This window comes from Phyllostomus discolor, chromosome X (genome assembly GCF_004126475.2).
Source record: "Phyllostomus discolor isolate MPI-MPIP mPhyDis1 chromosome X, mPhyDis1.pri.v3, whole genome shotgun sequence".
NCBI classification, from domain to species: Eukaryota; Metazoa; Chordata; class Mammalia; order Chiroptera; family Phyllostomidae; genus Phyllostomus; species Phyllostomus discolor.
The window spans coordinates 18,696,531-18,721,715 of record NC_050198.1 but is presented as its reverse complement, the minus strand read 5'-3'; the positions used below and the strand labels follow the sequence as shown (position 1 = coordinate 18,721,715).

General features: G+C 38.6%; 1 pseudogene; it reads right to left on the bottom strand.

Moving 5' to 3' along the window:
- Positions 1–5,711: 5,711 nt before the first annotated feature.
- Positions 5,712–6,843, bottom strand: LOC114505630 (annotated as a pseudogene).
- Between the last annotated feature and the right edge of the window lie 18,342 nt (positions 6,844–25,185).

Below are 25,185 nucleotides of genomic sequence, written 5' to 3'. Positions count from 1 at the left end.
GTTTCCATTTCTTGGTCCCTGTGAATAATGCTGCAATAAACACAGAGTTACATATAGCTTTATAAATAAGTATTTTCAAAAATTTTCAGGTAGATACCCAGAAGAGGGAGTGCTGGGCCATATGGGAGCTCTATTCACAGTTTCTTGAGAAAATCCATACTGTCTTCTATAGTGGCTGCAACAATTTGTATTTTCAGCAGTGGGAGAGGGAGGTTACCTTTTCTTCACATCCTTTCCAGCACTTGTCATTACTTCTCTTTTTGATAAGAGCCATTTTAACACGTGTGAGCTGGAATCTCATTGTGGTTTTGATTTGCATTTTCCCTATAACTAATGATGTTGCGCATCTTTTCATATATCTGCTGGCCAGCTGTATATCTTCTTTGGAAAAGTGTATATTCATAAGATTTGAATAAAATATATGTGCTGATATCTGTGACCTTGTTTTCAAATTGGGTCGCTATTCTATAATAGAATTTTTTGTTTTGTTTTGTTTTATTTTATTTTATTTTTATTTATTTGTTGTTCCAGTACAGTTTTCTGTCTTTTACTCCCATCTCAGATAACCCCCCCAACCCTCCCCACCTCCCTCCCATTTCCACCTCCCCTAGTTTTTGTCCATGTGTCCTTTATACTTGTTCCTGCAAACCCTTCCCCTTTCCCCTGAAATTCCCTCCCCTCTTCCCTCTATAATAGAATTTTTAAATATGTGATCACCTATGTCCAGGTTATAAACTTTATGCGTTTAAAACATCCATATTTAAATTAGCAAAGAATATCTCATTTTATTGTTCTGTTTTAATAATCTTTTTTGGTATTTCTTGTGATATATTTATACTCAAAACATTCTAACCATTACGGCATTACTGAAATAAATTACTAAAATTTATCAGCCCAGTAGAGCATGTGTTTTTAATTATGCACTTTTTCAATGCGCAGTAGTTCCTAGAATAGTATTTAAAGCAGCCTGAAAAAATTGAGAGTACTTGCGGAAGTGATTATGGGAAGGATTTGCACATGTTAGTTATTGTGAACTAATAGAAGGTGAGCTATCTGAAATCAGAAGTGTTCATACCCAGGTATGGACGTGAACCAACACAGCTGGTGTATGTTTGAGTTATATTGCGTATATGTTGTGTATGCCTGCATTGTTCCCATTTGCTGAGATGCAGTTTTCTCAGTTCACCTAGTAGTTCTCATGGAATAAATTGCACAAATCCACCGTGTAATTTGTATTATGCTTATATTGTTCCCTAATATATCAATCACATTGAAACAAATTTGTGTGCTCAAAACAACTATTCTAGCAGAAGTGATTGTAACTTTTTTTCCTTCCCCAAATTGCCAGATTTCAAATGTAATTCACTGAGAGAGTATGCTTTGTTTGTATTTCCCATGGAATACTATGGGTAAATTTGTATCAAATTCAGATAACATAAAATGTATTGCATATGTAATATTGAAAATATCTCTACAGGATCCATATAGACTATTGAACTTTATTTCGTTTATGGATAATTTCACATTAACCAAATTCAGCAACTTCCAAATGGAGTAGTAGAAGTGGATGTATATGTTCAATTATACATTAATTCTTTTTGAAATATTAAAGTCCTTATAGGGAAATATAGCATATGTATGCTATATCCCACAAAGACAATAAAATAAAACTTTTAAAAAATGCATTTAGAGGCAGTTACAAGGCTCATCTTTGGGTGTAATTTTGCCCTTGCCTATGTGAATGCAGCTCTTTTTAAAATCAAGTCACTCGGAACAAACAGCATGTGCATCCAAGAGCGGAATATAGTCGTAACACTGGTAAGAGGCTTAATGTTCTGGGGATCGATAAAATACCTAAGTGCATTCTTAAGATGCTGGTTGTGCAGTATTTATTGCTTTTGATTGATTACTGAAATATGAAATACTGCACTTCCATAAGTAGTTCTTTTTTTCTCATAAACAAAGTACAAAAATCAAAGGGGAAAGTCAAGCTCTCAAAGATGACTTTTTTTTTTTACCACAGAACAATGCAAATTAAATAAAAACACAGAAACAAAAACTAAGCACAAAACCTTAATTTGAAATGTAAAAAGCCAACATGCTATCAATGTATCAATGCATTGTTTGTCACATATACTATATAATGAGAATTTTTCAAAAAATAACTATTATAAATATTTGGCATAATGTGTTTTCTGATATTTAAAGTCAAAATTGATAACAGTATATATAATATTTGCTTGGCTTTTAATGGTGATATATATTTATGGCATTTCAGTGTAAACATACTTTATAGTCCTCTAAATTGCTTGTGCAGTTTGAGAACTAGAGCCATGAATAGATTTAAGTCCCCTACTTATTAATACATAATGCAAATGAAGTTTTTTTAATGAAAGCTATACCAGAGTTAATAACAGTTCTTTATTTCTTTATAATATTTTATATTAAAATCTGTTTACATTTATTTCATTTGCGCTGTCCAATGACCATGGAAGTTTGGCTCAGATTCTTCAAAGTAGAGCTGATTTTAGAATTAAACTAATTTTACCAAGAAGGAAACTGAGGTATACAAGAGAAAAAATGAACTTTCTCACAGTAAGGCTTAGAACTGATTCCTTGTGAATCTTACCTTTTATTTTGTTTCTTAATGAATTGCTGTACTTTGCTATTGATGACATCCAAGAAATAAGCAAAAAATGACACATATCAATTCAATATGATCTTTTTAGAAGTTTATGGTTCCGTAATTTTTTAAAACACTTTCCATGTTCTGGGAACTATGAAGAAAAGCTTCACAAACTTCTTTTGATTAATCAGAATCTAGCTGATGAGAGAGTACCCACATAAAATGAATTGAGAACCACAACAAAGCAAATTTAGCAAATCAAAATGGAAGTCCCACTGAGTGGGTGAGACCTCTTTGGGTATATGGACAAAGGCAAACCTTTATGGTCAAAAAGGTCTTGGTTCATATCACAGCTTGTCTACATGAGTGATTTTTGACCTTGAGGAAGTTATGTCTCAGCTTATATTTTCATGTTGTTTTTTTTAACCTGAGAACAACCATCCTTTTATTTCATTGTTTGAAGGATTAAATGAGGTGCAACTCACTCTCGAGCTGGCCCCCATCCACTTGGACACATGCTTTTCACTTCTTTCACACTGGAACCCATGCCCAGTGCCTTTCTTTTCCTCTACCTATGTAAACCTTGCTTTATTCTAAAAAAAAAAAAGGATTGAATGAAATAATATATGAAGCATAGGTGTCTCCAACTACAATATGGATTCTTAATAATAAGGATGTAACATAAATAGTTGTCATCGCATGAGCTAAGAAACAGGGGTGAAGTACTATGACACAATTAGGAAACATGCGATTTGCTTGGATTATAATAAAGTGAGGGGTAGATGGGAAATTATTGATGAAACCATCAATAATGGGAGACCATTCAGGATCAAATAGATGGGATAAGCACATTATGAAGATGCAAGAAATTAAATGACATATTTTGGTGATAAACAAGAGAGCGGGACTACTACATATCTAGAAGTAGTGGTACGTAAGGTCTAAAGTAGACTAGGGTCAGAAGGCAGAACTCTAGAGACATACTGTAGACCTGAACTCATGGGTAGTGGAGAGCATATAAAATATTCTTAAATCACAGGAGTGGGAGAGTGGGATTTACAGGGAAAAAAGGTTAGAAATCATGAAAAAATATAAATTCATAATAGACCTTATACATTTTGGGTCTTTGTATTTTGGAGGCTTGTAACTAATTAAATTCTGTACTGTTGGAAGTCAAATTTTAAAAGTTTGAAATCATAAATCTCAGATTAAACCCTTATCTAGGTAAGTGGTTTATAAATTTATACAGGTTGCCCATTTAGGTTTAGATTGGAGGATATAAGTAAATATAAACCCATTTCTGTGACTGGAGTTAGAGGAAACATGCATTTAACACATGAAAAGTTTACTACAGAACACAGACAGACATAAAAAATAAATATTATTATGAGCCTTTTATTCTCCTCTCATTTTTAAAAAGATTTTACATATTTTTATTTTTAGAGAAAGGGACAGAGAAAGAGAAACATCAATGTGTGGTTGCCTCCTGTGCGCCCCCTACTGGGGACCTGGCTGCAACCCAGGAATGTGCCCTGACTGGGAATTGAACCAGTTACCCTGTGGTTCACAGGCCGGCACTCAGTTCACTGAGCCACACCACCCAGGGCCCTCCTCTCAGTTTTGAGCATATACCCTAGAGGAAGCTAAGGCAAGTGATGTGAATTTGGTGTTTGCATAGAATACGGAATTCCCATGTGCATCTCAGAGTGACCGTACTTCAGTTCCTTGAGTGTGAGACTTACAGCATGGCCCCTAAGAACAGACTAATTGACTGTTTCTTCAGGTATCCCACTGAATAAACAGCCAGCCATCCCCATGGTGAAGGAAAAGTTTTTGTTGTGGCACTTAATGTGAGATGTTCGTCCTCAATGTAGTACCTTAATTGAGCAATGATTGTTCCCAACATGATACATCTCTAAGAAATATTTAATGCTACTTTTTAAGATTTATATTTGGCATTTTTTAAATATTTTATTTATTTATTTTTAGAGAGAGAGGAAGGCAGGGGGAAAGATAGGGAGAGAGACATCAGTCTGAGAGAGAAACATCAACTGGTTGCTTCCTGCATGTGTCCAGTCTGGGAACCGAACCTGCAACCCAGGCATGTGCCCTGACCAGGAATCCAACTGATGACATTTGGCTTCAAGGGATGACACCCAACCAACTGAGCCACACTGGTCAGGGTATATTTTGTGTTTAATTTCAGAAACTAACTCCTTGTTACAACGTGGCTGTATTTTCCTGGTAAAAAATAGCTCTAGCAAAAAAAGTATACATATAGGGATAGGCAAAAGTAGGTTTGCAGTTGTTCCTATGGTAAATAATACAATAATTAATAAATAACACAAGAATAAAGACCTGTCTGGTGTGGCTCAGTGCATTGAGTGCTGGCCTACAAACCAAAGGGTCACCAGTTCGATTCCCAGTCAGGGCTCATGCCTGGGTTGTGGCCAGGTTCTCAGTAGGGGGCATGCGAGAAGCAGCCACACATTGATGTTTCTCTCAGTCTCTTTCTCCTTCCAATCTCCTCTCTAAAAATAAATAAAAATAAAATCTTAAAGAAACTACCTTAAAACAAAACATTTCAAACCTTTTTTTAAAAAAGAATAAACTGTATATTTCATGTACTAACAACTGTAAACCTGCTTTTGCCCATCCCTGCTATTTTGTCATAGACATATCTAGTATAATATGCAATTGTGACTGAAAAGTACATTTGATAATCAGCTTGGTTTCCTTTGACCTAATTACCTTATACTTTCCTTTCCAAGTGCCACTATGCACCTCTTGAGTTCTATCAGGAATCAGTTTTTGGTAGGTAGCATACTTTAACTGGAAACAAAATGCTCAAGAGACCAATGTGAAATCATTGAAGTCTAGTAGAAAAGGAAGAACAAACATAATTTCTAACTTTTGTCTTCTTTCTTTCACTTTTCCACCGACTTGACAGCTGTGCATCTAAAAAAGTATTTGGGAGTCCCTTCATTTCAGGAGGTCATCGTTTTAAAGGCTGTGTCAGTGCATACAGACTAATATGGGCTTTCCATGCGGTAACCCAGAACTTGCATGTAACCTTGATGAACGCTGCATCTAGTTTCATCCGAAGTAATTATCCTGTTCTGAATAACAGACAAGTCTGAGAATAGATAAATTGACTACAGATATATATGGCTTGGGAGATTCAATGAAGTAGATAGATACATTCAAATAAATCACAACTATTATATCCATGACTGTATTTTACAAGTCAGAAAAACAGGGCTTTTAAAAAAAATTTTTAGAGCCCTGCCAGATATTTTTATGTGCCGATCAATGGTTACCTGCCACCCTCTCACCAGGTTGTCCGTATAGCCAGCAAAGAGATTCTGCACTGACGCGGCTCCACCTTGCTGCTGGTACTGCTAACTTCTAGCTTGAGCTCATCAGCAGTGATCTTGCCCTCCAAATCCCAGATCTTGATGCTGGGGCCAGTGGCAGCACAGAGTCAGTAATGGTTAAGACAGAAGCACAGGGTGTTAATGATGTCCCCATCATCAAGTGTATAAAGGTGCTTGCCTTCGCTGAGGTTCCACAGCACGGCCTAGGCATCCTGGCCTCCAGAAGCACAGGGGGATCCATCTGGAGAGACAGTCAAGGTGCTCAGATACCCTGTGTGGCTGATGGGATTGGCCTTCAGCTTGCGGTTTGCCAGGTCCCATTGCTTGACCAGCTTGTCTCAGCCACAGGACATGATGACGGGATTGCTGCTGTTGAGTGCAAAGCAGACACAGACACCCACTCTGAGTGGCTCTCATCCTGGACAGTATATTTGCATATACCCAGAGTATTCCACAGCTTGATGGTTTTATCTCAGGAACCAGAGACAATCTGTCCATTGTCAGAGGAGAAGGCCACACTCATCACATCCTTGGTATGGCCTACAAATCAGCATATGGTGGTGTCCATTGTGAGATTCCAGAGGTGAACGGTTCCATCCCAGGAGCCAGAGAGGGCAAACTGGCCATCTTAGAAGATGACCACATCACTAACAGTGGGAGTGACCCTGAAGAGCACACAGTGGGATGCCTTATTTGGTCTCATCCCTCATCAGCTTCCACATAATGATGGTCTTGTCTCAAGAGGTGGACAGTATCATGTCCGGGAACTGGGGAGTAGTAGAAATCTGGGTCATCCAGCAATTGTGGCCCTTGAGGGTGCCACGAAGGGTCATCTGGTCAGTCGTGACATGTGTAGGTGTTGCCACAGTGAGGAGGATGGATGTGGATACCCCAGAGAGACAGCCACCATGATTAACTTAATTATAATGCATCCAAGAACACACCTCCAGAATGCTGGGTCTTGTGTGATGAATTAAAGATAGATTTCTAAAGTTGTTCTTATCATAACAAAATCTCTTGGGTTAAGCCATTTGAAATGGTATTAAATATTTTATGAACATTAGCTGAACTTCCATTTTGAATAAAAAGAGTAGAAGATATAATATAAAGGCATACTTCCCTGCACATATAATAGCAATCTTCTGTTCAATGGTTAAATATTTAAAAACATTAAACACTGGCAACAACAGCTACTTAATTTGGTAGCCCAAACTTACTCTCTGTTTCCAGCCAGGTAGAAAATAAGTTTCTGCTTATGAGTTTAAAATCAGATTGATCTAAGGAATTTGCAGAAAGTAATATAATAGTTTACCTTTATCAACCTGAGCACTTCTATAGGTAGTGGTAGAGTAATTTGAAAGGGGGGAATATTGTTAAACTGTAGATCATATGCAATATATCTATATCTACCTATATATATATATATATATATACACACACATATATATGCATATATATCAATTTTTAAAATGCTTAACTTCTTGAAACATGCTTAAAGAAGACTTAAGTCAACTTATCTCTTCTTTGCATATGTAATAATATATTTTCCCTTAGTATCTGAAAGCTTTTAAAGTAAATTCTTAAACAAAAAGAAAAAAGAAAAGCTCAAAGACAGACAACAGTATGGCGATTACCAGAGGGAAAGGGGGTGAGGGAGGTAGAAGAGGGTAAAGCAGGGTAAATGGTGATGGAAGGAGACTTGACTTGGGGTGGTGAACACCCAATACAATATACAGATAATATATTATAGAATTACTGTACACACCTGAAACCTGTATAATTTTCTTAACCAGTGTCACCCCCATAAATTCAATTTAAACAGTCAAAAATTATTAAATGCATTTTTATGGCTCTTATCATTGATTAAATGTCTTTCAGATTCAGCTATCAAAATAACTTCATGATCTAACATTTATCATTTAAAAATATTTATTAGGCACTCACTAAAATCTAGCACTGTGCTTAGCATAGAGATTAAATAAATGGTGATGAAAAACATATCAGTACGTTCATGGATTTAATGGTTCGGTGACTATGCCATAATCCAGTATACACTAGTGTGTGTGGAGACGTGATGGTGGAACAAAGGCCATGCGCTACTTAGAACCTAGTGGATAGAGACCAGGGATGCTGCTAAGCATCCTCCAATGTGCAAAAATGGCCACCCACAACAAAGACTTATCCAGCACAAAATGTCAATGATGTCCCAGTTGAGAAACTTTGTTATTGTATAAAATAGGCATTGATTAAACAATTCCTGTTGAATGCATGGATAACATCCAAGATGAGCACTTTGCAAAACAGGAAGCATGGTTTTTAGGAGGCCTGATAGTGAAGAACTTTGACCTAAACTGGAGTCAGTGTAGCCCTCCCTGTCTGACTAAATTATCTGAAGTTTACCTGAAGGATAAAGTGTTTTGTGCCTGTAGTGGTGGGCAGGAGGGTATCAGAGAAGGCTGGTTCCAGATGGAAAGGCCAAGGTTTGAAGGAAATAGTAACCGATAGTGGTGGGACATGGAGATACAAGCCTGAAGGGGTAGGTAAGTGCATACGTGGTCGGGGGGATCCTTTGAGGAATGTAAAGTGCTGAAACATTTTAAATGAAGTGGGACTTCATTGGACCCACAGGTTTGAAAATGTCATTCTGGCTTCAGTACAGATGGGGGGAGATTGGAAGAGGACAGAGTTGATGAAAGGAAGAAAAGACGTTCCAGCAGGTGCTGTAAATTATCTGAATCAACAGTAAGAATGGCTGTGACAATACTCATGTTTGTTTAACTCACAAATGACAAAAGGTCTTTGAAACCATGACTCCTGGAGTAAGATGTGTGATTTTTACAGAGGGCTGAGGAAAGTCATGTATTTTCACTAATAGTATATGTAAGCAAATACTTATGCCTCTCTTTTTGAACATGGATGGGACTGGAGAGCATTGTTCTAATTAAAATAAGCTAGGCAGTGAAAGACAAATACCATATGGTCTCACCTATAAGTGGAACCTAATCAACAAAACAAGGAAACAAGCAAAAAAAAAAAAAAAGAACCAAAGACATGGGAATAAAGAACAAACTGACAGTGACCAGAGGGGGCGGGGAATAATAGGGCATAAAAGGGGAAGGGTCAAGTCAGGGAACTTGAACAAAGACAATGGGTAGGGGTAGGATTGAATGTGGGAGGCATGGGGTGGGTAGGTCAGAGGTGAGTAATGGGGGAAAATGGGGACAACTGTAACTGAACAATAAAAAATCAGAAGAAAAAATACAAGTTTCAACAAAGTTTAATCTATGTAGTTTTCTGATTGAACTACTAACAGACTTCATTTATTTCTAATTTAGTTTCAGTAGTCAAAAATTCAAAGCCAGTTAAATAATTGGGCTACATTAAATCCTTTTACTATCAGTGTTATCTTTATTGAATGAGACTAACTTTCTTTTAGTCTGCACAATTATTTTGAGATTCCTCCTATGTTGTAGCTGACATAACAAGATCTTTTAGTAAGTCTTTTAGTAATGGCTTTATTTTTTTTTTTTTACAAATAATTGATATGAGTGTAATATTCACAATGTTATACAAATGTGAGAAGACTATAAGTGAATATTGATTTCATAGTTGGTAAAATACATAAAATATTGATGAACCCAGCCCTGGCTGGCGTAGCTCAGTGGATTGAGCGCGGGCTGGGAACCAAAGTGTCCCAGGTTCGATTCCCAGCCAGGGTACATTCCTGGGTTGCAGGCCATAACCCCCAGCAACCGCACATTGATGTTTCTCTCTCTCTCTCTCTCTCTCTCTCTCTCTCTCTCTATCTCTCTCTCTATCTCTATCTCTATCTCCCTCCTTTACCTCCCTAAAAATAAATAAATAAAATATTTAAAAATATATTGATGAACCCAAGCAGAAGCTCATTTAGAAATTTTTATTAGCATTAGGTGTTACATTTACAGATGTCATAGAACCAAAGTTGTACACACACTGTGAGACATTCATTGCGAATTCTGATGGATGTTAACATGAGAGAGAAAATAGCCAAGTAAGTAGTAAATAAAAATTGTTTAATCATCTTCAGATGTATCATCAGGTACTTTTGAGAGGAGTTTCATGACTCGGTCTATAGGAGTCTTAACAGAATCATAACTCCATTTCTTCCTCAAAAACAACTTCTCAATCACACCTGGCATCCTGTAGCCCTTGCTTACAATGAAATCTTTGAAGGCAATTGGTCCATAAAGATCATCAAGAATGTCCGGTTCAAGATCCCTTGCATGACTCTGATATTTCTGTTCTTCTAAGAGTTTGGGGCCAACCCAGGGTTCATCATTTATTTGTTTTTTTGAGGTCTTGGGGTTCAGATACCACTCTCCATACCTTAACTTCACCCACTTGGGTCTATAAGGAGCAGGTGGTTTCCTGAATTCTCTTTCCCAGTCATCTTCCTGGAGGGCAAATTCTCTTTTCTTAATGTCATCTAGCTCTTTGCTGTAGTATGGTTCCATTGGGATCTGGGTTACTTTCTTTATTTTGCCCATATTATCATTAGGTATGCACTTTTCATCAAATTCAAACTGTTCCATGCTGAACTTTTCATCAAAGTCCATGTCTTCAAAAGTATCAGTCCATGTGCAGAATTCACTAGCTTCATCCTCAACATATCTATAAGGATCAGGATATTTGGGAATGCCCTTTCTGCTTGACTTCTTTTTTTTCTTTTCCTCAGGAAACAACTTCATTAAATACGACAGGAAAGAGTCTTTGGGAGACCCTTGGTTGACTTGGTCAGGAGCTCCTGGGGTGACTTGGCTGGGACGTCTTGGGGCAACTTGGCCAGGAAATACCTGGTTGAGTTGGTTGGGACGTCCCTGGTTGACTCGGTCGGGAGGTTCCGGGGTGACTTGCTTGGGTGGTTCCCGGTTGACTTGCTTGGGAGGTCCCCGGTTGACTTGCTTGGGTGGTCCCTGGTTGACTTGCTTAGGGGGTCTCCGGTTGACTTGCTTAGGAGGTCTCCGGTTGACTTGCTTAGGAGGTCTCCGGTTGACTTGCTTGGGAGGTCCCCGGTTGACTTGGCAGGGAGGTACTGGTTGACTCAGCTGGGAGTTCCTGGTTGACTTGGCCAGGAGGTCCCAGGATGACTTGACCAGTTGTTCCCAGGTTAACTTGGCTGGAAGGTCCCTGGTTGACTTGCTTGGGAGGTCTCTGGTTAACTTGGCCAGGTGGTCCCCAGTTGAGTTAGCCAGGAGGTCCCCAGTTGAATTGTTCAGGAGGTCCCCAGTTGAGTTGGCCGGCAGGTCTCCAGTTGAGTTAGCTGGGAAGTCCCAAGTTGACTTGGTTGGGAGGTCCCGGTTGACTTGGCTGGGAGGTCCCAGGTTGACTTGGTTGGGAGGTCCTGGTTGACTTGGCTGGGAGGCCCCAGATTGACTTGGCTGGGAGGTCCCAGGTTGACTTGGCTGGGAGGTCCCAGGTTGACTTGGCTGGGAGGTCCCAGGTTGACTTGGTTCAGAAGGTTCCAGGTTGACTTCCTCAGGGTGTTTTTCACCAAGCTTTGTGGGGGACTTCTTTCTGTCCATGTCCTCACAACAAGCCCAGGTGTCCTCCAGCTTCTTGTCAGGATGAGTCTCTTCCAGCACCTTCAGTAAGAGGTCTGCAGGTAGTATTTTCTTCAGATCCGGGTAATGAGTCAAGGGGTGTGGGGCCAGGCTGGCTTCAATCTCCTCTACAAAAGCCTTCCGGGCTTTCTGGGCTGGTGAGAGCCTGGAAAGCAGTTCTGCTCCTTTGGGCAGCTTTTTCTGAGTCTTTCTGGGGGGAGGTTGGGGAACTCTATGAGCAGTCGTGGAGAGAAAGCCCTCTTTATGGCCACGAATGAACAGATTATCAGCAGGTGGGAAGCCCGTTCTGAAATCGTCCACCCCCTCTCTCATAGATATCCACCACCGGCTGTCCATGGAGTACTTCAGAGGCCTATGCCTGTGCTTTGCCAAAGAGTTGGGAGGTAACTTGTCTCTTGTCTTGTACCAGCGCTTACAGTGAGGGCCCACGGGTATGGGCTCCAGAGGCTCCATCCCGAACAGCCACTTCTCCTTGAGCTGAGGCTGAAACAGCCTCTTCTTGTCCGCCATGGTGCCGCTGGCCTCAAGGCGACCAGCGGCTTCTGCGCTTTGTTGTCTCAGCCACTCCGGTTGCTAGGTGACCGTTACCAGGTGCTGCCGGAATCTTTCTGGTAGCCGGGCAACACAGGCTCCCTTCGAATCCCGCATTCTCCCCAGGTGGGCTGGGAAGATGCGTTCTTTGTCATGGTGGTGAACTGTTCCAGTGTACGGACACCCCACAGTATGTTTACCAACTCACCTTTTGATGAACTTTTGGGTCGTTTTCAGTGTGAGGCTGTTGCAAATCAAGCTGCCACAGGTATTTTACGTCTTCACATCTTTCTACACATACTTTCATTTCTCTTGGGTGAATTTTAGCTAGAAATTAAATGGTGGGAGCATCTGACATGTGTTTTTTTTCCATATGTACTCACAGCCATCAGGTTTTAAGATTTGCCCATATATGGGTGGGGTTTAAGGTGGCACCAAAAAAACTCAGCAGTCGAGATCAATTGTGTTTTACAAATGAACAAAATAGAACCAGAGACATGGAAACAAAGAACAAACTGACAGGGACCAGAGGGGAGGTGGGGTGGGGATAACGGGGGAAAGATGAGGTAGGGGCAAGGAACAGAAATAGAGGACTCACGGGCACACACAATGAGGGGATTGAATGTGGGAGTGGGGGTGTCAGGGTAGGGGGGAGCAATGGGGAAAAAGGTGCAACAACTGTAGCTGAACAGCAGTAAAAAAATAAATAAGTAAAATAATTTTTTTTGTTCTACCAAAGTCATTGGAACAGAAGATACATTGAATTAGCAAAGGAAAATAATACACACACACACACACACACGCACGTGCACAAGCACACACAAAACAGAATGACTCAAGATTTAAGCCAAGGAAAACCACTAAATGGTTAATGTTTAGGCAAAGTGGGGCTGTGACTTTACTTCCTGCAGAGTCTATCATGGTTGAGTAAGCCATTTCTGCCTTAGTGCAGAGGGAGCAGATTGAATAGTGAGCCTTCTCTGAACATTGTGTTCTGTTCATAGGTACAGTGAAATATTGGAATTGCTGGTAGAGTGAATGACTAGAGGCAAAGGTACTTCTTTTTGTTGGAGAAGCTATTATGTTTGTACCTTTCCCAATAAAGCGAGGGAATGACCAAATTCTGATTTAGGAACTGCTCTCCGTTCTCAAGTATCGGTGAGGGAAGTTGGAGATGGTAGTGACAACACAGAGGTAACATGAATTGTGGCTAAAATGTAGCTCCAAACTCAATTATTTTCTAAGCTTACAGGAAAGCGTTTCGAAAATCTCTGGCAAATGTTCAGTTTGTTATGCCTATTTTTGTTTCAAGTTGGTAGGAAGGAGAGTAGTTAAGTGATGTTGATTCATGTGGAAGGTTGAAGGTTAACCTCTGTTTATGCGGTGACATTAACATCATTTAGTTCGACTCAGAGACAAAGGTAAATTTTTCCACACTGGGCTTTGCAGATGGTGATTAGCCTCTGTCTAAACACCTCAGAGGAGCAGGATCTGGAGGATAAGAAGGCAGACTGTGCACTGTGGATGCCAATGCTCTCTGAAAGTGGTACCTGTCGTATGAACTGTAATCCCCTCCTACTGTTGACTTGTCCTCGTGATTCTCTTTCTACAATCAGAAGCAACGTATATCGTCCCTTCCCATGTCTGAGATTTTTGTGTGTTCTAACAGCCACCCCTTTAAGTTCTCACATGGTAGGTTATTCTTCATTCTAGCCATACATTCTAAATGGCAGCCAAAACAAAATTGCAGTTATTTTCTAGATATTGTCTGGTTGGTTGTGGAAATGAGAAGAGTATAGTTTCTTGTGACTGAGACATTATGCTTCTTTTTTATTGTATTTTTCATTACCATTTAACCTTGTTATACCTCCTCCCCCAACAATTACCACACTGTTGTCCATGTCCAGGAGTCCTTTTTACTCAATCCCTGTACCCCTAATCCCCCCAATACCTGTCATTATATTTCTTATATTTAATTAGATGAATTATGACTTGACTAGTACTTGGGATCTATAATGGTTTTACTAATAAGGGTCAACATTAAACCAATTTTCCTTGTGATAGACTTACTGATCAGTTGATTAAGAAATGGTGTAGGTGCCCTGACTGGTGTATCTCACTTGGTTGCATGTGGTCCCACAAACTGAAAGGTCGCCTCTTTGATTTTCATTCAGGGTACATGCCTGGGTTGCTGGCTGGTCCCTGGCTGGGGGCTTGTGAGAGGAAACCGATCCATATTTCTCTCTGACATCACTGTTTCTCTCCCTGTCTTTCTCCCTCCTTTCCCCTCTGTCTAAAAATAAATGAATGAAATCTTTAAAAAAATAAACACTGCTTTAAAAAAATGGTATAGCCATAACACTGGGGACATCTAATTTCTACAATGTTTTGCCAAGGCTTTCCATATGATTTCCTGGTTAGAAGATATTATGATTCAGTGAGCTTAAAACTCCCAGAATATTTGTACCAAAAGGGGACTCAGGGATGGTGAATTCAGTTTTGGGCATGTTGACCTGTAGATTTCCATGATCCTTCAAATAGAGACACCCTTTGTATATGTCACAGGCTCAGAAATAGGTGACGACTGTTGTTATGTTTTAGAAAGAATAAGCATCAGGCGATTGCTGCAGGCTTGGGTATGAGTAAAACAGCAGAAAAAAGGAGTATGCATATGTTGAATAAATATGAGATCTGAAGATGGAGTGCTTGGAATTTCTGATTTATAAGAAGCAAACAGAGTCAGCTAATGAAAAGGAGAAGATACATTCGGAGGGGGGCGGGAATCAGAAAAGGGGTGTCTCAGAATCTCTTATGGGAAGGTTTCAAGAAGCCAGGACTGTGGAATAACAGATTTTTAACGGATTGAGGACTAAATGACAATTGAGAATGTGTATATACTAAATGAAATATACATTGCAATTCTCTATTTTGATGGGAGGACTTGTAGTTGCTGGAAAGTCTATAGTTTATGTATCAAAGTTCTGGATGGAGATGAAATAACCAAGAGATCTAAAGATGAAAATAAGGAGAATGAACCATGAATAGCAATGCGATCAAGTTCTGACAGACATTTATATGAGGGTAAAAGAAGAAGACTGTTGAGTAGACATTGAAAAGTTTCACAATAGCAGAGCCACAACCCTATGAGGGGCCAGGTATAGGAGAGGCAGCTTCTACTGTTGAGGGATGCTTGGAAACGTGGTGTCTTGCTGGGAAAACCAGTCAGTTAAAACAGTGAGGGAAAGAGCGTTCTGAGAAATAAATTAGAGGATACCGGGATCTTTATTTGCTGTGGAATAGGTATTTAAATCCTCTGGAGATAGGCAAATCTGATGAAAATTCGTGGTGACAATAACAAAGAGTAGGAAAGATACCGGAAAGGCTTAATATTCATTGGTTATTTAAAAAATGACACAGTGTGAAGCCAGCGTGAATGGAGGATCTGAAGGCAACTTGATAAGCGTGATTCTGTGCCCATGCATTCCATCAGCCAGTGACCTATGCTGTCCATGGTTCTGCGTGTGTTCAGACCATTAAATAGAGAACATTGATGAACATTTCCGACAAGGGTAGAAACAGTGACTAGGAGCAGAGAGACACTATCCTAATTATAATTCATTCAAAATAATGGCTTTTAATTACCCACCTCTGACTCATGGATTTCTACAGCTTAAGTTTATGAATCATTCTTCCACCCACCATTTCCTCAAACCATTGCTTCCTTTTGAAATCCCAGGTCTCCCCTTAGTTCATTCAGGGTTTCTTCTCCGAGTTCACCAAGTCTGTGATGCAGTTCATGGAGGGACTTGCCGTGATCCTTCCGTCATGCTCTGGTCTGCCGGCATTTGGCAAAATATCAGAAACCAAACATCGAATGCAGGGAGCAATTTAAAGATCTTTTAGAATTTAATGAGTTGATGTAGGCAACCACACAACGATTTAACAATAATCTTAGTCCGGGAATGGAAATATCGTGATGTTCTTTCCATTTTGACTTTCTCCAGTGGGCTCTTCTCATGCTGGAGGGGCGAAGTAGCTCAGGAAGAAGTCCTTTCTCACATTGGCCAGGTGTCACTACTGCAGACGAGCTAATTTATTATTGATGACTTGCGATGCTTTTTTATTTGTCTGCGTTTCAGCACTTCTGATAGGTTAGGTGAGGCCTATTGATTCACCCAGGTTTGGCTTTGACGGTAACTTACTGAGAGAGACTCGAAGAAAGCTTGCAGAAGAGATGGACATTTTTCAGATCTTACCCAAGTGGAATAAAAGAAACATAAAAGGTCTGTTTTCTCCTGTTCAGTTAATGATTCTGCTGGGATTTAACTCGTGGGTGGGTCAGGCTTGATGGGGAAAGGGTATTGTTAGACGTGGAGTGATCAGATCATTGACTATTGAGTGTTCATGGGAGGCTGGACTATGCATTTGAAAAAGCATATGAGTTCGAGTTGAAAGGCATGATTCAATTTAGTTTGTAAAAATCCATAAAATCTTCTCTTGGAGAGGCCTCGGTGTGTTATAGTGAGGCTTTGTTAAATAGATTAGATTTCAAAACATATCGGTGACTAATACTTCTGTGATGCCTAGCATCAGAAGCGTCTGAAAAGTAAAAGCAAATATCCTGTTTCATCTATGTCTTCTCATGTAAGTGTACAATTTGTCTTGATTGGATCTAAATTAGTGAGCAGAGAGAATACGCGCATCCACTTTCCCTGACCCTCTGGGGACAGCAAGTTGAATTCTCCTGCGTGTTGTTCTGGCTTGCCTAGGTTTGTCTGTTTTTATCTCTGCTCTGCACAAAGATGACTGAGTTTCAGCTTCCCATTGGCAAACGGAAAAAAAACAATAGTCTCCCCTTTCTTAATATGTTTCTTCCAGAAAAGATGCAACTAAATAAGTTTTAAGTAGCAGATAAGAGGGTCCCGGATGCTGAATAAAATTGACCCTCAGTAAAGAGTGTTTGAAACCTGTGTGGACTACTCAGATGGAGCCAATCAGAGGTTAGCAAAAAAAAAAATACTGTCATCTGATGAGAAGCAATTGAACAAGGAGTGAGCTCAGAGCTTTCAGTTTAATCAGTAACTATGCAAAAGTTCTATCAATCTTATTACTATAAAGCTAACCTTTAGCTTCTGTGTTGCAAAAGTCTAAATCGCTGGAGTTACAGAGCTGTTCTACTTAGGTAATTTATTGAAACAAATTACGGTATTCTTTAACCATCTCATTGTTAGAGTGTTGAACTTTAAAATTTGCTTTTGGTTATAAAAATGTGCAAAGAATTGGAAAATAACGCAGAGGTAAAGTAAGGGAAAAATAAACGTGTGACATTGTTGAAAGCAGGCATTTTCTATTTAGTAAATACTGAAGCTGGTGCACCAACATTTTAGAAAAGGTTTCGTTTCTCATTCTTATTTTGATTTAGAAATTGTCTTAAACATGCATGAGATCAATTAAAAGTTTCTGATTGTAGGCTTTTGCCATTATTTCATTTAACAACTTCTTTTTGTCAGCATGCATATGAGGAGGAGATGGTAGGTGCAAGGTACTTTATCACACGTGTTCTCATGTTCTTTATATGTAGCTGTTGAGAGATTTCATATATCAAATTTTATTTACATTTTATGTACATAATAAATAATTATAAGTAAATAATATTATTATAGATAATAAATATATAACATATAATATATATAAATATACAATATTTATTATATAATAAATATATAACATATAATATATAAATATACAATATTTATTATATAATAAATATATAATAAATATAAGTAAAATAAGTAAAAATAAGTAAATAATAATAATTAATAATAATAATAACCTTAGTGGTTATATCAGGGAAAATACGAACAGTTCATTGCTGTTTGGATAGGGAATAAATGGGTAGAGAGAGAGTTACAGAAGGGAAGGCTTTCAGGAGGAGGTGAGATTTGAGTTGACCCTTGACATTTTTAGAAATCTTAGGTGACTGATGATATGAAAACAATGTGGTCAGAGATAGAGATGGTAATTAGTTAGATGTTGTTATGGCAGCATATAGCATTTGGGAAGCATCTGAAATTTGAAAATGTGATTTACTTTAGATTGTGGAAACATGCATTTCTCAGTCTCAAGAAATTTGGATGTTATCCGATGTTCTTTCTGACGGCTAAAAGAGTTAGAGGTATTTACTACAGAAAGTAAGCACAGTAGTCTACCGTAGGTACAATAGGATTACAACAAGTGAAATAGTTTATTAAATAACATTTAGGCTTGCTGTCTGATTGGCTGAGTACCACCCATGGACTTCCAAGCCCTACAGATAGTAAGTGTTCCTGGATAGAAAGAGGTTAAAGATAATCAAAGTTTGGAAAAGAGAAGAGAAAGCTGTTATATGCTCATGGATTTGTCAAATATGGGTACAGCATATGGGAGAAAATTAGCTAGTAAGTTATAGGACTGGTAATTAGCATTAATAAAGAAGATAGATTAATAAAGAAAAGACCTAATCTATGAAGATATATACTATATTTTTCAGACTATAAGATGCACCTTTCCCCCACCCCACCCCCAAATTTGGGAGGAATAATGGTTGTTAAGGCTGTTGTTGAGTTCTGTTTACATTTATGTTGGTGAACTAGTATGTTATTTGTGTTATTAAATATTTTACCACATTTTTTGATTCAAAATTTTTTTTTCCTATTTTCCTCCTCTGAAACCTAGGTGTATGTTATGGACCAAAAAATACGATAGGTATTAGTATATAAACATCTGTGTCAGAGATCTCTGATTATAGCTAAATTGAACCTGGTATTAAATTTGTGTCATAGTAGAATATCAGAAGTGTGAAGTTAGAATACCAATCCATTTTAAGCACTCATCAGAGGGTTAGAAGATTCCCACTGGGGCCCTGGCCAGGTGGCTGAGTTGGCTGGAGTGTTGTCCCATACACCTAAAGGTTGTGGGTTCGATCCCCAATCAAACCCACAACTTTTAGGTGTATGGGTAGGTTGGTGTGGGAGGCAACCAATCGATGTTTCTCTCTTACATTTTTGTCTGTCTGTCTGTCTCTCTCTCAAATCAATCAAAACATGTCCTTGGATGAGGATTATAAAAAGAAGATTTCCAGTGGGGTGGTGATGGAAGGAAACTTGACTTGGAGTGGTGAACACACAACACAATATACAGATGATGTATTACAGAATTGTACCCCTAAAACATATATAATTTTATTAACCAATGTTGCCCAAATACAGTCAATAAAAAAAAAGAGAAAAATGCTACAGTACTGTCCTCAGGAAACCCATATTGAAGTTAGCATATGATCATCACTTTTCCAAATTTGCTGAGTAAGTGGCATGATTTCAGGGGTATCGTGAGCAATCTGTTATTGAAGATTCAGCAAAATAAAATGCAGTGGATGAAAGGATACAGCTCTTTGCCAGAAAATGCTTTTACCAGTTGTTGAAAAATGGTCGGACACACGAAAGGCAAAGATTGGACTATCTGGAAGGAGAAAGCCTACACGTGTGAACCCAGGCACAAGTTGTTTTTCTGGAAGGGATGTTGACATTCTCTTCCAGATCTTGACCGAGAGGTGCAGTCCTTGTTCTTTCCATATCGTGAGCATTTCATTGTATGATGGATAGTGTGAGTGATGCATTATGGAGAGTTGTCCTCAGTTAAGGGCTTTGAGCTTTGCTCAGGCAATTAGTTAAAATATTGGTAGTTCCTTTTGGATATATTAGATAACGGTTTTATTCCTTATTAGCTTGATGTGATTTTTAAACATCTTTTAATCAATACGAGTTTGGACTTGAACTTAGTCCTGGGCCACACCTCTTACTCTAGATCATAGATCATACTGCCAAGGCAAGGTCTTCCTGGGGGTATCAAGGAAGGGGTTCATTCCAAGGGGCTGAGTGAGGTCTTACTCTCCTCTCTAATTCGGGTGGGAACACCAGGTTCCTAGCATTACACGAACTCCTATGTCGTTGCTTAGCTCTCAGCAAAACAGCAAATGATTTCTACGAGGCTCGCAGAGTTCCATGCACAAGGATCTCTACTCTTGGGAAAATGGTGAATGCCCAAGCAGGTTTCTGAGGCCCTCTTTCTGCATAGTTTCCTCTTCTCTGTTACCTGCTGCAGGGATTCTGCTTCTTCAGCAGCTCACAATTTGTTTTGATTTAAAATTTATTTATTTATTTATTTATTTATTTATTTATTTTTAGAGAGGGGAAGGGAAGGAGAAAGAGTAGGAGAGAAAAATCAATATGTTGTTGCCTCTTGCACACCGCCTACTGTGGACCTGGCCAGCAACCCCAGGGGTCTGTCCAAACTGGGAATTGAACCGGTGACCCTTTGGTTTGCAGGCCAGCACTCAGTCCACTGAGCCACACAAGCCAGGGCAGAATTTACAACTCTGCCTCCTCTGCTCATGACATCCAACACATTGGGGTGTATTATTCAGCGCTACAGCACAAATGAGCATCTAGATCATAGGTGGCAAACACAAGGTCCCTGGGCTGAATCCAGCTCTCCACCTCGTTTTACCTGGCCGGCACCTTGTTTCTACCCAGCAGCAGCACTGAGCTCTCGCTTCACTGTTAAGGAGCAGTTACATGTATACAGTCCTAAAGTTACATTCGGCCCTCTGAAGTCAACTGCGAGGCTGATGTGGCCCCTGGTGAAAATGAGTTTGACACCCCTGATCTAGATAGAACACAGGGAGTTGCTACTGCTTACTTTGCGCTTCCCTTTTCTGAGGTGTTACAGTCCCGCCCTTGTTATGGTCCCGTGTCTGAAAGCAGTTCCTCGTGTATTTTGTTAATTTACATAGTTGTTCAGTGAAAGGACAAGTCTGTTACCACTTACTTTTTCTCTTCACATTCTAAGATTTTGTGTTCTATTCTGTCTTTGTTAAACACACAGAAAGGGCTTGTACTGGTTGTTCAAAAGTCAGCTTATATCAGGTTGAAAATGCCTCATTATATGTTTTCTTATTTCCTTACCTGATCTGTGAGTATGTGTCACAAAATCAGTTTCATGAAGGATTTTGAGCAGAGTATCCTTTATAGAACCAGCAGGTGAAAATGTTTACCAAGTTTACCCTTTTCTATGACTAGTAAGTGTTAACCGTTTAAAGATCCATCAGATATCCTCGGATGGTTTGTAAAGCATCAAAAAGGCAAATAAGTCAACAAATGAAATTTTTTGTCTCTTTATTTAGACAGGTTCTCGGAGAATAAGTCTGTCTATTGTTCTGGTGTCCATTATTCCACATTTTCTCCAGCTTCGAATGCCAGCTTTGCCAAAAGTGAGAAAGAAACTTCTGACTTCCCAGGAGGGCAGTGTGTTAACTGTGCTCAAGTTTCTTTGTGTTGTAACCTAACTACCAAATATAAATGTTTGCTCTGACAGAGCAGCCGTTTACCAGCAGTAACTCAAAACTCCATTTCAAACCCAAGAAGATAGTTTAACAGAATCAGTTTACCACTTTGCTGAGAATTACATCTTCAAAGGATTCAGTGGCAATTTTTATGATATCTTCCAAAAATATAGAAACAGAAGGAACACCTAGCAAACCATTTCATGAAGGGAGTATTACCCTAATAACAAAAACAAAAGTATAAGAAAACTAAAGACCAAACATCATGTTGATTTCAGGTGCAAAATTCCTCAACAAAAGACCAGAGAAATAGACCCAACAAGGGTTTTATATACCATGACCAAGTAGGACTTACCAGGGAATACACAGTTAGTTTCACATCCCAAGACCAATTGATGTAATACACTATATTAATAGAATAAAGGGTGAAACCACATGACCTCATTAATAAATTCACACTAATCATTTAAAAAATACAACAGCCACTCTTGATAAAAATACTCAACAAACAAGGAATACAAAGGCAATTTCTAAACTTCATAAAGAAACATTTGCCCTGACTGGTTTGGCTCAGTGGTTGAGTGCCGACCTGAGAATCAAAGGGTTGCTGGTTCGATTCCCAGTCAGGGCACATGCCTGGGTTGCAGGCCAGGTCCCCAGTAAGGGGTGTGTGAGAGGCAACCACACATTGATGTTTCTCTCTGTCTCTTTCTGTCTCCCTTCCCCTCTCTAAAATAAAAATAAAAAAATAAACTCTTAAAAGAAAGAAACACCTACGAAAAACCCACAGCTAACATTTCAGTAAATGGTGAAAGTGTCAACTCTGTTCCCCACAGATCTGCAGCCAGATGAGGGGATGTTTTCCCTTGATACTTCTATTTAACATTGTTTGTGAGGGTTAGCCATAGGGTTTAGGCAAAAAGAAGTGGGGAAAGAGACATTTAGCTTAAAAAGAAAAAAGTAAAACCACTTCCATTTGTAGATTTCTTGATTTTGTACATAGATAATCCTAAGGAATCCACACCAAAATATATTAGAACTAATATATGCATTCAGCAGTGTTGCAGGATATAATGTCAGTACACAAAATTTAATAGCACTCATATTAGCAATGATTAAAGTGGAAATAAAACTAAGAAACACATCCATTTTCAGTAGTAGCAAGATAAAAATAGCAATAGATTTTATAAAGATCATACTTGTACTCTGAAAATGGCAAAACTCTGCTAAATATAATTAAATATCTAAATAAATAGACATCTGTGTTTATGAATGTGAGTTTTAAAGTTATTTATATGACAACACTCCCCAAATTAAACTCTAGATGCAATACATTCCCTACCCTAGTCCCAGGTGAATTTTTTAAAGAAACTGACAAAATGACAATTTCCTAAAATTCATATGGAAAGCAAGGGACAGAGAATAGACAAAATAATCTTGCAAGAGAAGAGCAAGATGGAAGCCTCAGATTTCCTGATATCCAAACTACCAGAAAGCTCCAGTAATCATGGAATTTGATAGTCTAAAAGTAATCCATTATATTTGTATAAATTGATTTTCAACAAGTGTGCCAAGACAATTGAATGGCAGAAAGAAGAACCTTTTCCACAATGGTGCCAAACAGGATATCTATGTGAAAAAGAATGACATCAGATCACTATCTTACTCTAGACAAAAAATTTAACCCAAAGTGGACACTAGACCTAAATGGTAGAAATAAAACTGTAGTCTGGCTAGGTGGCTCAGTTGGTTAGCACATCATCTTGATACAGCAAGGTTGCAGATTCGATCCCTGATCAGGGCATATACAAAGATCAACCAATGAGTACATGAATAAGTGGAGCGACAAATCAATATTTTCATCTCTCTCTCCCCCTTCCTCTCTATAAAATCAATCAATATTTTAAAAATTTCATTTATTTATTTTACACAGAGGGGAAGGGAGGGAGACAGAGAAGGAAACATCAATGTGTGGTTGCCTCTTGTACGCCCCCTTCTGGGGACCTGGCCCACAACCCAGGCATGTGCCCTGACTGGGAATTGAACTGGCGACCCTTTGGTTTACAGGCTGTCACTCAATCCATTGAGCCATACAAGCCAGGGCTAAAATTTTTGAAAAAGAGAGAAAACTATAAAACACTTGAATAAAGCACAAAAAGGAAGTCTTTGTAACCTTGGTTAGGCAGTGGGTCATTTGTTATAACAACAAAAGTATGAGTGACAAAAGAAAGATGAAATGAATTAGATTTAATCAGAATGTAAACCTTTTGTACTGCAAATGATACCACCAAGGACATAGAAGGCAATTCACAGAATGGGGAGTGTATTTGCAAAATATGTATCTGATATGGATCTTCTATCTATAATATAGAAAGAATTCACATCAATATTTAACAGATGACCCAATTAAAAATGGGTGATTTGAGAAAAAATTTCTTCAAAAAATTGCTCGATTAAGCACAGTGTTATGAGTAATAAAAGAATTCAAATCAACATCACTACAGCTAGTATAGCTGTAATAAAAGGCAGAGAAACATTACAGGTGGCAATATAGCATGGTAAAGTTGCTTTGAAAACAGTTTTGTGGCCCCTAAATGAAAAACATTGAATTACCATATAAGCCAGCAATCCCATCCTAAGTATATACTCAAGAGAAATGAAAACACGTATTCACACAAAACATGTGTAGGAATATTTAGAGTAGCATTATTCACAGTAGTCAAAGAGTAGAAACCACCCAGATTTCCGTCAACTGGTAAATGATAAATAACATGAGCTATATTCATATAACAGAATATTATTTGGCAATAAAAATAATCCTGATGTTCTGATGCATGCTGCAACATGAATGAACCTGGAAAATATTGTGCTAACTGAAAGAAGCCAGTTAGAACATGCATTCCATGATTCTACAGGGTCCGGTACAAATAACGCCCCCTCTTTTTATAAAATCATAAGCATGTCATTCTGTAACATAACAATATCACACTCAAGCACACCACATGGCATTTTAGGTCCAACGTTCAAATTAAAACTATAAATTATGACAAGCAGGGGTTACTTCTGCCAGACCCTTCAAATGAAATGTCCAGACTAAGCAAATGTACGGAGACACAAGTGATTTAGTAATTGCCTAGTGCTGGAAATTGGGGAAGAGTAGGGAGTGACTGTTAATTTTTATAGTTTCTTTTTAGGATAATGAAACACTCTAAAATTAGATTGTGATAACGATTGTACATTTATCTGAGTGTACTAAAACATTTAATTATTCATTTTAAAGAGATGGATTTTATGGTATGCAAATTATACTCCAATAAAACTTTTAAAAGTACACCCTGAAATTTTATTTACTTGCTTTTTCACCCTAAAATTAACTTCTTTCCTTTGGATCAAGGGCATAAACTAAGTGTTAAGTTGACTATTGTGGATATGCTAGTCACATGAAGCCATTTACATTTAAACTAATTAAAATGTAAAATTTGAAATTCAGTCCTAGTCACCTATCAGATACTTAAAAGCCACACGTATCTGATGAATATCTTAGCTGCAGACCATTTGTCATCATCACAGCGAGTTCGATTAGACCTGCTTTAGCTGATTTCATGTCATTAGAGATAGACTTCGCTACACTTTTTCTACAACCCATTGGTGACTACTGAGGCCAATTTGGGG